Here is a 17,118-nt window from a genome sequence, read left to right on the forward strand (position 1 = left end):
CAAGTCCCGTTGCTTTGGTCTAAAGTGAGACACAAAATTGCGAATAAAGCCCAAGTAAGCCGAAATTCTGAGAGACAAAGGAGAAGTCGCCCAAAATGGCTTTTGGAGCCGAATTATTCCAAGAGTTAATAAGTTTGCGAAAGTGGCTTTTTAGCCCGACAATGAATAAACGTCAAAATTGCACCAAATCGTTAAAAAACCCGAATGTGAAGAAAGCAAATGGCATTTTAATACATATGTAAATCGCGCGGTTTCTTTAGAAAGCCCAAAAATCATTGAAGAGAGGGCAAAAATGTCACCCAAGGCTCGCAAATCGGCCTCTAGACCCAAAATACACAAAGCCTTGCAAAATCGGCTTCCAGGGCGAAATTGGCTCAAACTTCTAAGTTGCACCTTAAAGCTCAATAAATCGAAGATGGCAAAATACATTAGGTTTGCCAAATAACCTCAAATGCCGAAAATGAGAATAGAAGCTTCAAAGAATTTAAAACAAGCAAATCAATTAATTAGGCCGAAATGACAAAAAAAAAAGAACTTAAGTCAAGAGCCAAAAATCGCACAAAGCGACCATTCATGCCGAAAAACTTCAAACTTCAAAATTGTAAAAGAGCCTTTTGAGCCGAAAAGTTTAGAAATTGCAAATTTGGCCTTCAAGCCGAACTAGGATGGAAAGGAAATTCGGCATTTTGATAACCTCGGAGCCGAAAATATCCAAAATAGAATCGCGCCTTTGTCGATAAATCCTGAATTTCATAGAGTGAGGTAGAAGGCTAAAATCGCTTAAAAGATTAAAATAGGCCGAAAATAACAAGAATATGGCACTTTCATTTGGACCCAAAGGCCCAAAATCTCACATTTCGGCCTAAAACTCGAAATTCATAAAGGGGGTTGAAATAGAAGATAAAATCGCGCATTTTTCCTAAAAATTTCATTCAAAATGGATAGGTCTTTTGAAACAGAAACCTCTCAAATCACCCAATAGGCTCGAAATTTGGTAAAAGGGCAAATAAACATTGAGAAGAAAGTCTTGCAAAAGACCAAATTCGCCTGAAAATCATGAGAAAAGGTAACTCCGCCTTGAACCAATAGACTAAAGTCGTGCAATTAACAAAAACTGGCCAAAATTGGGAGGCAAAGGAAATTCGGCAATTTAGTCAATTTTGTGAGAAATAGAAACAAGGTGAAAATCGCACATTTTGACCACGATGACCGATTTTCATCGTAAAAGAGAGGCATTTAAAAGATACATTTGACAAAGAGCTTCTCAAGCCCGAACTCCACAGGACAAAGCCCGATGTCGTTTAAAATTTAATATTTGTCAAGTTAGTTTATTTAATTTTTCAAATTGATTGATTAAAGGTGAAATTGATTGTTCGTTGGAAAACGACGTCGAGGAAGAGCTAAAGCGTCAACTTGAAGCTCAAATTGAAGACTTGATCGTGATCAATGCCGAGAAGAATAAATGCAGGACCGCACCATAGAGCGCGAAATGAAGCATTGGGAAGTGTGCCCTAGACCACAAAGTTGAAATCCACCACCGAGACCAAAGGCCTAAGAACATTCAGAATGCAACAAGTATGCATTCTCGAAGGATGCACTGCTGGATTTGATTCCAGAAATTTAGTTTTAAGAACTGAAATTGTTTATTGTAAAGAGTTGCCTGTGGGCCCCATTGAAGATATTTTAAAACAAAGGGACATAGGCTAGTTATGTTTAACTACCGGATAGACCCAAATTGAAGCCAAATAGTGATAGGTAGTTGAAGATATGGTTGGGTAGATAACTGAGAATTGAGTGGGCATGGGTTAAAGTTGTCGGCTTTTGGAAGGCAGATTGCAACCCTTGGATGCAGTCCGTCTTGGCCATCAATTCATATTGTAAATTCTATAAAAGGCTGAAGCCTTTCTTTTGTCAAAGGTTATACTCTAGTTAGATTATTGTTAGATTTTTATGTAGTTAGACTGTTAGATTTCAGTTTTCAGATTAGGAGTAGAGTAGAACTACTACAGAAATTGTTGTAATGGCAGCTGAAGCAAATATATGAATGTTGAAATATGGTGTTTATTGTCTTTGCTTTCTTCTGTTTGCATGGTTTCTTTCAGCTAGTTAGAATTAGAGTGCAAAGATTTTAATGGTGAAGTGTGGAGGGGTATTTGATGCATTTCCGGTTCATACCATTGGGGGCTTGTTGATTGTAGGCCACTATGCATGGTTAGTTTGAACCTTACTGTGCTTAGTTCAACTGCAGGTGTTTGTCGTAGGTTGTGCCAGAATTGGGTGCCTAAATGAATGTCTCCGGTCTGAAAATTCTTCATCCCTTGGAGATTGCACTGTTCTTGTCTAGTTGTGAGGGTGTCTCTGGCGAAACAAGAATCTGTTAATGGAAATTTGTCTATCCGCTACACTAGTCATTCTTATCGCTGTCCTTAGGTTTCCTATCCCTTCTCTTTTGCTTTTATTTCCCAGTTCGAGAATTAGATGATGACTAGCTTGTTGTAAAACGTAAGGCCCCTTGTGCTCCCAACAAAACACATCAACCGTTGAGTTATCCCATAGTCAAGAACTGACATTTGGAACCTCGAGGTTGTCCCCGCATGATCAAACCAAACAACATTAGGGCCTCCTTATACAAGAGAGGATAGGATACCCGGTGAGATCATTCTATTCTGTGTTGGTCGGATAGAGTTGTAGCAATGCGATTTTAGCCACGTCAACAAGTTTGAAATCATTATATCGCAAGTCAGAACATTACCATCAGCAAGTTTCACCCTTATGCCTTCAAACTCTTGAGTTTGAATCTCACGCTTCTCCACCAACCGTGCATCTATGAAATTATGAGTTGCACCTGTATCAAGTAGAGAAATGAGTCTTTGACCAGCGAAGAGTCCACGCAACCTAAAAGAACTTCTCCTTGCATGCTAGACATATGAGCTTCCTGTAGATCAAATTCCCCTTCATTTTCAACTCCCTTCTCCAAATTTTCAGTCTCTAAATCATCTTGATCAGCTTGCTGGTCTGTGTTATCAATCATGTTTTCTCCCTCATAAGACCACTCCATATGCCTATTTTGACCCTTAGGGTTGAGGGGACAATCATGGTTTTGATCATAAGGGCCCTTATAATGAAAACACAGTTTCCTCCTACGCAAGTCATTAAGTGTTTCCCTATCCAAAGGTGGATTTCTTTGGATCAGATTTGCTGTCATTAAATGATAAGGATGGTTTTGAGTTGTTTGGAGTGAACTTACTACGAGGAGCGGTAAGTTCCATGCTACGTGCCTTCCTCATGGCTTCTTGCAAGGTAGGGGGATCAAAAGCCTTAATCCAACCCTTCATAGGCTCATAAAGACCTTCAACAAAAAGAATGACCAGCCTTCTCTCTGAGATGTTAGTTACCATAACCAAAAGCTTCTGAAATTCACTAATGTAAGATTCCAAGCTGCCCATTTGTTTCAGCTGAGCTAAATCCCTGAAATACAACTTTGGATCCCTTTTATCCAAATGCTCAACCAATCTATCAATGAATTCTTGGTATGTAGTAATAAGGTCATGATGTAAGGTAACCATCCCAAGGTGCCACTAGTCATGGGCTACCCCATCCAAATGCAAAGCTACAAACCTAATAGCATCTTCTTCTGACATAGGACGCAGGTTCAAGAAGGTATCCAACTTGCTAATCCAAGATCTGGTTGTGACTCTACTGCTGCCATCAAAAGTAGAAAGTGTGAGCTTGTTGATTGCATATTTGAGGTCATTAGTTTTATTCCAAGTTTTCCTATCATTCCAATTCCATTTCTTGCTATGTTCCCTCTTCTGCCTCATAAACATGTCAAAGTTAAGATGTTCCTCAACTCTTGGTAATGCATCCCATTCATCATGAAGTGTGGTCACATTAACTGTAAAGGCCACCTCATCTTCCTCCTCAGCCATGTCCTCTTCTTCATGTTCATTTCTAACAAAGGTTGGGCGTGTAGGCCTATCATAGGTGTGTGTGGGTGTCACTCATGCCCTTAGGCGACCGACAACACTTCCATTTTCTTCCTGGTTTTGATTATGCCCCCTTGGCATAGTGATCTGCTGTATGGCTGTAGTCAACTGCTGCAACACATTTGCCACCTGTCGCTGCCCTGTTACAAGACCCCTCATAATATTTTCAGCTTCTCGGTCCTCATTGTTAATAGCCTCTTTGTGTGGCTCACCATCATTCCTGTCCCCCATAATTTCCAAGGGTATCTCTTCAATTTTATCCGGATCACCTTGTAAACCAGGTCTCTTGCATGTATAATACCTGTGAGGCCCAGACTGTTGTTGATGAGTAAGAATTTCTAACCCTTTAGGAAGGCAGGATCAGAGCTCTGATAGCACTATAGGAACCCTTCTGGTTCTAACTCTCCTGAAATACTATTGTTGTGTTTTTGGAATTTCAAGGTTTTTGAACAAATTTAAAGCATAAAACAACACATGTGCCATGCAAGAATTGTGCATAAAACCAAATAGAAATAAAATTGAGAGTAACTACAACTATATTATGAATAAGATACTTGCTACAATAAATCCTACTACTAATTGCATACCCGTGGGTCCTTAGCTTATTTTAAATGAAGAAATTTGGTGTTTGCCAGCCAAAACTGGGAAACTGACCAAAATGGCCGTACAAGTCCAAGAAATGATTTCTCTGAGCCAGATAGTAGATAGAATAGCTTGAAAGGACTAGTCGTTGGGAATTGTGCATTCAGAATGCACTTTGGGTAGGCTTTCTAACCTCCCAGGCAAAACGCCCTTCTCTGGAGCCCCATGTGCCAAGCTGATTGATACGACTAGCTGGAAAAATTGGTATGGTTGCTTATTGAATTGATTGAATGCTGCTAATGAGGTGTCTAACCTATATTGCCTCCTTCCTTATTCAAAATCTACAAATAACTAACACAAATAACCTCTGATGAAGCACATGAAAACTTCTCACCAAATAAAAGACCAAAATGGTCATACAAGTCCAGGAAATGATTTCTCTGAGCTATAAAGTAGATAGAATAACTTGAAAGGACTAGGCGTTGGGAATTGTGCATTTAGAATGCACTTTGGATAGGTGTTCCGGCCTCCCAAGCAAAACGGCCTTCTCTAGAGCCCCACGTGCCAAGCTGACTGGTACGACTAGCTGGAAAAACTGCTACGACTGCTTATTGAATTGATTGAATACTGCTAATGAGGCGTCTAACCTGTATAGCGTCCATCCTTATTCAAAATCTGCAAATAACTAACACAAATAACCTCTGATGAAGCACATGAAAAATTCTGTGTCAAGCCCTCTTAGTTTGCAATAATTTAGCTGATCTTTCATAGCCTCAGAATCACAGATCCATGAAGAATGAACGTTCTTCAATAGCAAACCCTTTGAAACCCTTGTCTCAGACAATCCACAGAGAAAATATCAAGCAATGTCAAATAATCAATAAGGGAGTTTTAATTGCTTCCAATTTCCTTATAACCCCCAAATGGCATGATTTTCACTAAGTACACCCAAATGTATTTAATTAACTTTGCATAGTTTATATTCAACTTGGGCGCCCAAATTGTTTAAGTGATTTAATAGAAATCACTTTATAATATCAAGTGGCCTTTTAAATTAATAAAGTCAGTTTATGACTTTATAATATAAGCACATAAGTTAAATAAATAACTTAACCACTAAAATATTAATATCTCCCTCAATATTCATTCTTTGGACGAACCATCAGAAGCAGGGGTCAACAGTGAATAACCCCCCTATTATTACACAAGTAATTGGTAAAAAATTGGATATATTAACAATGAGCAAACTCTCAATAAATAGGATTACAAAGAATTACAAGAGGGCAAGTTGCTAAAAACAAACTACCAATAAGATCGAGCAAGATCTTATTAAGATATTTACACTAAGTTTACAATATTGAGCATTAATAATAAAATAATAAAGTATTATTCTAATATCCTCCCTTAATGCTCAATCTATCAACTACACCAATAAACCCCCTGAATTTTACAAACTTATCTGGACTGAGGGGTTTGGTGAAAATATCTGTTGTTTGCTCCGAGGTAGGAACATATAGCAACTGAATGGATCCGTCTTCAACCAATTGCCGAATGTAGTGACAATGAAGTTCTATATGTTTGGTTCTTTCATGGAAGACTAGATTCTTGGCAAGTTTGAGAACTCCCCGATTGTTCGAAAACAAGGGAGTCGGACCTGCTTGAGATAGTTACATATCTTCAAGCATCCGGCGAAGCCAAACTGCCTCACAAGCTACCTTAACAGCTCCTCTACACTCTGCTTTTGTCGAAGAGATAGCCACTGCCTGCTGCTTCTTACTAGTACAGGTGACTGCACTAGATCCCAAACTGAACACATATCCAGAGGTTGATTTCCTGTCATCAACTGAACCTGCCCAATCTGAATCTGTGAACCCACTGAGTCTAGGATCATCACTCCTAGTGTAAAGAAGTCCATAATCCGAGGTGCCTTTCACATAGCGCAGGACACGCTTCGCTACTACCCAAGGATCAGCCCTGGGGGCCATCATGAAGCATGAGATGTAGCTCACTGCAAAACTGAGGTCAGGTCTAGTGGCACTGAGATAGATGAGACTGCCCACTAGTTGCCTGAATTGTGTTTCATCTACAAGAGGAGAATCAAACTTGGTTGACAATTTCAGACCAGTCTCCATAGGTGTGGAAGCAGGTTTGCAATCCTGCATTCGAAACCTGTCAAGCAAGCTTCTGGCATACTTAGACTGAGAAAGGAAGATGCTGCTATCAGTCTGGCAAACCTCAACACCCAAACAATAATGAAGAAGTCCTAAATCTGTCATATCAAAAGTGCTGCACAAATCCTGTTTGATTTCTAAAACCAAATGTGCTGAATTCCCAGTAATGATCAAGTCATCCACATAGACAACAAGAAAGAGAATATCATTACCAGAGTGTTTGATATACAGATTACTATCTGAAGGACTACGCTGAAAGCCATGAGCAACCAAGTACTGATCAATTTTAATGTACCATGCTCGAGGAGCCTGTTTAAGTCCATAGAGTGCTTTCTAGAGTCTACACACTTGTGGTTCTGAACCAGCAACCTTGAAACCAGGAGGCTGCGTCATGTAGACTTCTTCCTCCAATTCACCATTGAGGAAGGCACTCTTCACGTCCATCTGATGGACTTTCCAACCATACTGAGCTACAATGGCGAGAAGAAGATGAATAGTACTCATCTTAGCAGTAGGAGCAAAAGTCTCCTCATAGTCAATGCCTTCTCACTGTGTGAATCCTTGAGCAACTAATCGGGCCTTATATTTATCTAAGGTACCATCTGCATGATACTTGACCTTATATACCCATTTACAGCTAATGGGTTTCTTCCCTGGAGGAAGATCTGAAAGAACCCAGGTGTGATTCTTCTGAAGACTTTGGAACTCGGCATCCATTGCCTATTCCCACTCTAGAATCCCTTTGGCCTTTGCATATGTTTGAGGCTCATAGATGCTGTGGATGTTAGCCATAAGAGCAAAATTAACTGTGTTTTGCTGTTTGCCCTTATTTCTGGAAGCTCTACCCTCAATGAGCTCATCGGGACAAAGATCACTGATGGTCTTAGCCCACCATTTAGGCCGAAGAGTAGATGTGCCAACATCAAGAGCAGGAGGAATAACTGGAAGAGGAAGTGGATCGGGATCAGGAGTAGGAGGAAGATTAGCATCTTCTAGAGGAAACTCAAGTAGTGCATCATCAAATACAGAATCTGCATCATCCCTCCCATCAGGTGAACCGAATGGAAGACAGATACCCAAGTCAGAAGCCTTCAAAGGCTGATCCTCAAAATGTTGCTGAGATGAGGAAAGCTGAAATGGTCCTCGTTCTTCATCAAAGACAACATCACGACTGAAGATAAGACGATCAGAGTCTACATCAATCAGTCGGTAAGCCTTATGGTTGTCACTGTACCCTGTAAACATGAGCTTCTAACTCTTGGAATCCAACTTAGTGCGCTTGGCATCAGGAATCCACACATAAGCTAAAGAGCCAAAAACTTTCAAATGGCTGATCCTAGGTTTGCGACCAGACCATGCTTCCTCAAGAGTCTTATTTTTAATAGCATGAGTGGGTGACCTATTAAGAAGATAGACTGCTGTGAACACTACTTCTGCCCGATATTTCTTAGGAACGTTTCTATGTTCCATCATAGACCTAGCCATTTTGTAATGGTGCGGTTACGACATTCTACAACGCCGTTTTGCTGAGGGGTGTATGGTGTGGTTAACTGACGTTTTATGCCATGTGTATCACAAAAAGTAGAGAAAGCAGAAGAACAAAACTCCCCCCATTATCAGACCTAAGAGTAATAATAGAAGAACTAGACTCTTTTTTGACTAAGGCCTTAAATTTCTGAAATACAGTAAACACATTTGATTTGTGCTTAAGTAAATACACCCACATTTTACGACTGAAATCATCAACAAAAAGAAAGAAATACCTGCACCCAGTAACAAAAGTAGTATTCATAGGACCACGTACATTAGCGTGGACCAGCTGCAGTACCTTAGAGGCTCGCCATGAGTCACCATCCTTGAACAGTGTCCGGTGCTGCTTCCCAGCCTGGCAAGCTTCACAAACACGATGATTCTGAGTCTGAATATCAGGTAGACCATGTACTAAGGCTTCTTGAACAAGCTGTGCAAGATAATGAATGTTCAGGTGACCATATCGCTGATGCCAGAGACTGCTAATAGATGAAGATTTAGCTGCGAAGACATGTTCAAGAGAATCACCTGTATCCACAAGTCTATATAGACCATGATCCTCAATGCCCACAGCTACAGTAGTGCTAGAAGCACGATCAACAATCGAGCACTTATGTGTATTGAAAATGACATCCAACTGAGGAGAATGCTGCATAATCTAACTGACAAAAAGGAGGTTAAGTTCCATACTAGGAACATAGTACACATTGAGGAATATGAGATTCCTCCCTCCAGACTGTATTTGAACGTTGCCCTTGCCAACAATAGTGTACTCTTCACCACCTCCAAAAATAACTGAATCAGTGTAGGGGGAGAACTCAACAAACCAGTCACGCCTGTGAGTGAAATGACGAGAAGCACCAGAATCAATGTACCAGGCAGAAGACTTCACATGATCTGCAGGTCTTTTAGCCATGAAGGCATAAAAGGCAGATTCTTTTTGCTCTGTGTGCTCAGCAACATTGGCTTTAGGCTGAGACCCTCCCTGCTTCCGCTGCTTGGAAGCCAATCTGGTACAACAACCTTTGATCATATGACCAAATTTGTGACAGTAATTGCATTGCACCTTCTTTTTCTTGAAACCATCCTGAGACTGAGAAGAGCCCTTCTGCTGAAAAGGCTGGGATGACTGGGATTTGCCTTTATCCTTGTGAAAGGATTTGGCAGCAAAGGCATGTTCTGAGGAGGCTGAAGTAGCACTGCTACCAAATTGTTGTTTCCAACGATCCTACTGTAGAATTTTGGTGCATAACTCTGGAAATTTCAGATCAACATTAGTAGAAGTAATGTTGAGAGTCTCTATAAAGTGCTCATACGGTTTTGGTAGACTTTTCAGAGTAATGACTACTATATCCTCTTCCCCCATGTGTCGACCAATAGCTTCGAGTTGATCTCGAATGTCCTTAATCTTTGTAAGATGCTCTTGTAAGGACATGCGTTCATCCATCATAATGGAGAACAGCTGATTCTTCAGAAAAAAGGCTTGACTCTTGTCGGACGTCTCATGCAACTCCTTCAGATGCTTCCAGATATCTGCAGCTGACTTGCCGAAAGGAATCTGAGGTAGTTGGTCATCTGTAACAGAGAGCTTGAGAAGCATAACAGTTTCTCGATTACGGTCATCAAACTTGTCCTGGTCAGCTCCAGGTGTTTGAGGACGGGACTTTGTGCCCAAAACAAGATTATCCAGGCGGCGATATTAAAAAATAGTCAGCATGCGCTGCTTCCAGGTGTTATAATTTTTCCCATTAAATCGCTGACTGCCTTCCAACATCAAGTTGGTCAATGAAGCCATCTTGCACGTTTCCCAATGCATGGAAAACGAAAAAAACTGAGAAGAGATGTTGGCATAGAATTCAAAAAATTCGAATCCCAATGCAGAAATAGAGGTAGATGTAGGTACAGACTTCAAAAAATGAAGTACAGTTGACACAAATTTCAAGAAAAAAATTTCAGCCGACTCAAAAAAATCTAAAGACAACCCAGAAATCCTTGCAAAAAACCCAAAAGGAATCTGTTGTCGGAATCTGGATCCGTTGGCTCGAAAATCGAGGCACCCAAAAAATTCTGATGATGACCTAGTTGAGGTCTCGAAAAACCCACCAAGAATCTGCAATCGGAAAAAGTTTCGACTTGATCTGAAGGGTAAAAACCCTAATCGAAAATGCAGATTTCCGTCCAAAAATGGTAGAAAAAAATTTGCAGGTGGGAAAAAAAAAATCGCATGCAGAGATTAATGACGTCGCGTCGGGATGAGCAGAAACCCTTGAGCCAGGAAAAGAATCCGCCACGGGTGCAGAGGTTGGGTGCAAACAATCACGCAAAGAGCAGAAAATGGGCACGAAAAATAAAATCGCGCAGCTCTTATACAGGTTCGAAAACCTCAGACAGAAGGCATGGATGTGGGTGGAAATTTTTTTTTTCCAAAATAGACCCACGAAAACCCCTAGGTTAATCGAAAAAAATCCGAAAAAATTCCACTAATTGAAATTTTTTTTTCTATGGCTCTGATACCATATTACACAAGTAATTGGTAAAAAATTGGATATATTAACAATAAGCAAATGCTCAATAAATAGGATTACAAAGAATTACAAGAGGGCAAGTTTCTAAAAAGAAACTGCCAGTAAGATCGAGCAAGATCTTATTAAGATATTTACACCAAGTTTACAATAGTGAGCATTAATAATAAAATAATAAAGCATTATTCTAATACCTATGTGTCCAGGTGCCCTGACTAAAAATATCACAACTGCCAGATTGACTTACTATAAATAGTAAGTCCCTCCACTGAGCCCATCCACTGACTGCAAAGGTCCTGCAATTGAAATCAAGACTGAACTAAAGAAGTGAAACTTCCCCTGAGACTCTCTATCCACTACGTTAGCCTACGAGAGTCCAAAATAATAGGCTAACCCATCCGTCACTGAGTCTGACTAGAGTGGGGACATTACATAATATATGAATATAAAGATAAACATAATTCTGCTCATATTATGTTTCATAGATTAGCCTTTCATCTTTAATTATTAACTTTATGAATTTGTAATAATTAATTGTTCTAATTATAAAATAGATTCAGTGTACCAGGCTGTGGTTTGATGGCAGATTGCAATTTAAACTTGATTGATACTTGAGAGCGAGTTCTTATTAACTGCTCTTCTATCTTATCTGATTGATGCTGGTTGGAGTTAAACCAACTGCCTCCTTATATCTTGCATTTGAATTGATGACTTGTGTTCCCTGCGACATGTCTCATGTCTAGATACCATTGCCTCCCTTCCTTAATGCAAATCACACCATTTCACATGTAACCGTTTAGTATCTTGTCTTTACAAAGTCACGATGATTAGATTGTTGTTAATAATCCTTTATTTTATATTGTTTAGGCTGCCTTCTTAATTGCTGTCATTAATATCATGCCTCTGTATAGGTTATGCACTGATGTAAGATGGTAGAAAACCGTGAGTCTTTAGAGTAAGATGATTTCCCTAGAGATGAGATCTTCTTTCAATGATTGGGCAGGACAATTAAGGGATGATTATCCTCTATTCCTCACAGCGTGTTGGATTGTTGCACGATTATTTAAATTGTGAAGTCTTATAGTTTGTAAGAGAATTTCAAATGATTGCAGTTACTTTTTATTTAATGTCAAATCGGGGGGGGGCATGAAAATCCGTCCTTCCCAAAATTTCTTGTCCTCAAGCAATGAATGTTTTAACTAAATCTTCTCAATGTGAGAATCCATAAGTACCTTTGAAGATTTGAAATCTTAAGACAAGTTTTCTCTCATCCTCGTTTCTCATCTCTTAGATTATTGTCCTAATGTAATGAAAGAATTTAGAAGCATGACACACATCTATGACTTAAATGCAATGTTCTTTCTAAATAAAGTCATATTTTTTGGTTTACTCTAGTTACTCACATATTCTAGATTAACCCAAAAATACAATTCTTATGATGATATGAATATGTCTATAGTAATCATACACACTCATAGGGTAGTGTTGTGACCATTTCACACATCGCCCCATTAGAATGGGGACCCCCTCTTTTTGCTTTTGTTTCGCCCGTTCTTCTCTCTGCTCTTAGGGTTTTGATTAAGTGAGTGAGTTGTCTAGACTAGGGTTAAGCCTTAGGGGTTTCTATTGGATATTTTCAAGCCGAGTCTAGTCGAGTTTTTGAAGGTTATTGAGCATCCTCTCGAGGGGTGCAAATTTTGAAATAGGATGAGCTTGTCAGGAAGGTCAGGTATGTCTCAGGATAGGTCCAGTCAGGGTTTTGAGGGCACATTCAAATTTTGTCTAAGTGTTAGCATTTTAATGATGGAATTGTGCATTTTTTTTGTCTGGGTATTTTTTTTTGACCAAATTTTTGATAGCTTGATAACTGATTCCTGGCCTTAGAAATGACCTAACTATGCCTTGTGAAGTGACTGAAGACCTAAATTTTGGATATTTTGGCTTGTAAAGGTAAAATCGCTCCTGTCCCTCTCCCAGGGACCAAGGCGAAAATGATATTTGGTGCATCTTGGTTATTGACTTGTTTTAATTGTTTTGTGCAGGGTCGCCAGGGGATACGATCGGACGTGAATTAAAGATTTTGAAGATTTTGAAGACTCGAAAATGACAAGTTTTTAAGGTTTAGGGTGAATTCGCTCCTGTCCTTCACTGAAGGACCAGGGCGAAATGGCTTGTTTTGATCATTTTTGGTCTTGGTTCATCAAATTTGAACATCAAGGATGCAAGGAAAGATGAAGCGAGCATAATGGAGTATCCAGACTTAGTCGTTAGCAATGAAAGGTTGAACTTTTGGCCTAGAAAGATAAAGGCGCTCCTGTCCCTCACTGAAGGACCGGAGCTCGAATTCCAAATTTGCATTATCCTTGCAAGATTTAAGTGATTTCGCGATTTGAGGAGGACAAGGGAAGTATGTTTTGCTCGTTGAATATAACTTGAATGGGCCACAATGGAGAAAATCGACCCAAGTTGCAATAGGCGCTCCTGTCCCTCTCCAAGGGACCAGAGCGATTTTTCAAAGGAAGCTCCTGTCCCTCTCCAAGGGACCAGAGCTATTTTCTCACAAGGCAAATTTTGGGCAAAGGTAAAGCAAGTTTTACGTTTGAGATGAGTAAAGGAGGGCGTAATCGATCCATTGAAGATAATTTTGAAAGTTTGCAAAACATAAGTGAGCTTGTAATGGCCAAGGCGCTCCTGTCCCTCACCCAGGGACCAGGGCGAAAAACACACTATCAAGTCTTTCCCTCCAAACTTGGACGAATCCAGGCCAAGGCACAAGATGGCGATGATATTTAAGGTGCTTCAAGGAAGAACAAAGTTGCAAGGACCACGAAATTGGATGAAAAATGGCTAGGGCGCTCCTGTCCCTCACCAAGGGACCAGAGCGAAATCTTCAAATTTGCTTAATAGCCTAACATTTTGGAGCACTACTTTCGTTTCAAAGACTCAAGATGGAAGGCGGAGTAATATTCTACGTTTAGAAAGTGATTTGAAGATGACACGATCAAGGGTTTGTACCAAGAACTAAAAAGTGCTCTTGTCCTTCACTCAAGGACCAAGGCGATTTTCATAAAAACAACCATTCCCTTCCAAAACCACGTCAAGGCAAAGATATGCAAAGTCAAAAATGTCTTTCGAAGGACGATGAACAAGGAATTGACTCCAAGAATCGACAAGCTTGGGCACAAATACAAAAATCGCTCCTGTCCTTCACTGGAGGACCAAGGCGAAAAATCTTAAGAGGAACTCATTTTGTCATAAGGAAGCAAGATGAACATGCATAAAACGAACAAAGAAGATCATTGATTGCCCTGCAACATGAATTGGCGATTGGAAAAGACAAGGACCAAGGACAAAGGTAAGATCGCTCCTGTCCCTCACCAAGGGACCAGGGCGAAGGTGTTTTAAGGTGCACTCCTTCCAAAGATGGAATAAATCAAACTCAAGATTCCAAACGAAGTGCCATTTTGGACGTCCAAGATAAGACTTTGAACGTGAAAAGCAAGAAATACAAGGCCAAAATGCATGAGCTCTCCTGTCCCTCTCCAAGGGACCAGAGCGATGTTGTTTGATCTCCCTTATTTTTTCATGCTTAGGCGCCAATATCCTTCAAATTGCATTAAATGCCAAATTCGCTAAAAATTGGAATATTTTAATTAAGTTGGCATTTAATAAGAGCGCATGGGTATTTAATAATTAATTTAAGCCTTTAAAAAATTGAAATTTTAATTACAAAGGCATTTAAAATTAATTATTATTAAATTAAATTTAAAAATGGAGCGCTTGGGAATATTATTTTAATGTTTTTTGCAAAGTCAGCCTCCTCTTATTTAATTTTTATTTATTTTGGCCTATTTTCCAAGTCGGCCTATGGGCAATTGCAATAGTGAGCACCTATATAAGGGAGGTATTTTGAAGCATTTTAATCCATCATTCGATCATTTATTCAAATGCGATTTGGAGAAGCAATAGAGGTGTGAAATCTGGTCTAAGAAGGAGTGCGAACTTTGTTGGAGGCTAGAGGTGGAGCGATTTTTCCTCAAGGCGTTGAAGACCAAAAGGTGGTGGAGTTGAGGCTCGTGAGGAAGACCATTAAGTTGATAAAGGAGGCGCATTTGCTAGAAGACTTCGATCTTCATTTCACCTAGCGAATTTCTTGATTTTGCATCATTTTTAGAGTTAGTTCTCAAGAAGAGGTATAGCGAGATCTCCCTTGTCCAAATTTTGAAATTTTGAATTTCAAATTACGTAGTTATATTTAGGAAATGATAATTCAAAGATTTATCATGAAGTTTCCTAAATTTAAAACTTAAATCTAGTCTATATTTCTACGTTGCAAAGTATATTGCTTATTATGAAATGTTGTGTAGGTATCAAGATGGCAACCCCAAAGGCAGGAGCATCCACCAGTCATCCAGCTCTCATGAAGGAAGATCAAAGGAATGAAGAATTGGAGACCAAGATCGTGTCAAAATGGAGCAACATTGGAGATACCAGCTTGGGAAACTTTAGTGTGAAGAAGTTTCGAGAGGTCCCTTATATTGGAAAGCCATCACCTGTCGCAAGGAGAATAATTGAAAGTGGCATTATCAAGGCGGCCGGCTTCCCTCCAGCAGTCCAGTGTCCTGAGCTGATGATCAAGTGTGCCCGCCATTATGACCCGCAATCGAGATCAATCGTGTCCAAGGAAGGAAACACTTTGGCTTACCTTTCAGAGGAGGCTATCAGTGAAGCTCTCCATCTGCCGGAACATAAAGATATGATTTACAAAAGATTGGAAGGAGCTAGATCCATGTACGAAGATGATCCAGACACCTGCTTAAGCATCATCAATAAGAATTGGTTACTCAAAAGTCGTCCTCGCCTGAGCAAGATTCCGAACACACCACATAGGATCGACTTCCAGGAGGACTACAGAGATTTGATAACTTTACTCAATCGAGTTACAGGGGCTCCTCAAGCCTTCTATTTTGAGAAGTGGATGTTCTACTTCATCCAAGTGATAGTTCAAGGGAAAGGAACAATTCATTGGGCTAGAATTATTAGCCATTGCTTGGACGTGCAGTTGAGAAGACTGAAGGCTACCAAGTCATTGCACATGAGCTCGTACATCATATATGCCTTGATCAGGAGTTTTGAATATGCAGGACTACCTCACAGAGGATCGATTGGAAGAGGACCGGGGGAAGTCAGAGTTTGTGAATCTTATGTTCATTTGCATCATCCACCTGGAAGTAACTACAAGTTAGTTAATGATACCTTCACGATGAACATCACCAGGACATTGCAAGGTGGGATTCACAATCGGATATCTCAAGATGTACAGGAGCTTGTAAAGAGGTATGGTGCTTGGTTTATCCAATTCCAGAAGTTTACATATATTAGAGTTCATGGGTGTCCTTCACCACCATATATGTTGCCAAGATATCCGACAGACAGAATAGTGTTACTGGAGGTGACTAGGCAGTTGGCAGCTTATGCAAAGGCATTCAGACACAGGCATGGAAATGGAATTCCGGTGCCTATCATACTAGGGAATTCAGTTGAGGTATGTCCTAATGCTCTAGCCCTGGATGATGCAGAGAAAGAGTTGGCCTTATATTCATTTTCATTCTTTGCCTTGAGAGAGAATTTTGATCCTTATGGATATATAGAAGAAACAGTTGGTAGAAAGTACAAGCACGAATCTCAGATAGAGGACTTTCTGATGAATCTCTCAAGTGATTTAGAGGTGAAAAGAAAGATGCATTCCAGATTACCTTTAGATCTCATCAGGAAATGCAAAGTTTACAGAGTGACCGATCAAGCCCAGGACAGTGGCAGACATCTCCAATCATCTTATGACCGAGAGGACAAGACAGTGAAGATAGATTGGAACGAGCCTGAAATTACAGACTTGAGAACTTTGATGGCTCCGATTTTGTCTTGTACTCGCAGATGGGTGGATATACAACATCAAAAGTTGAGAGAACAAAACATATCGATGAGTTTTACTTTGGAGGAAAGGCCAGGGGAAGGAGGAGCAAGCACAAGCGAAGGCAATCCTCATCCTAAGAGTACAAGTGAAGACAATCCTCACCCTAGATGCGTAAGTGAAGGCAATCCTCATCCTAGAAGCGCGAAGAGGAAAGAAAGACCTGAGAAAAGGGAACCTTCCAAGAAGAAGCAAGAGGCCCATTGAGGTCACTCATCTAGCACATCTTCCCAACATGAAAAAAGGACAAGTCAAGGACAAGAGAGGAGGGTACTTGAAGTTGAGGAATCTATGGAGTCAATGGTCCAGAATGATAAACATGAAGAAAGGCGAGCATCTCAACGTTCATCAAGTCA

At 40.1% G+C, this 17,118-nt stretch overlaps 1 protein-coding gene across 3 annotated transcripts in view; it reads left to right on the top strand.

Annotated features, from left to right (window-relative positions):
- Positions 1-17,118, top strand: part of LOC131063487 (cytochrome c-type biogenesis ccda-like chloroplastic protein 2) — a 248,932-nt gene that overhangs the window by 149,942 nt on the left and 81,872 nt on the right. The gene's annotated exons all lie outside the window — the stretch shown is intronic.

Source organism: Cryptomeria japonica, chromosome 5 (assembly GCF_030272615.1).
Source record: "Cryptomeria japonica chromosome 5, Sugi_1.0, whole genome shotgun sequence".
Classification (NCBI taxonomy): Eukaryota; Viridiplantae; Streptophyta; class Pinopsida; order Cupressales; family Cupressaceae; genus Cryptomeria; species Cryptomeria japonica.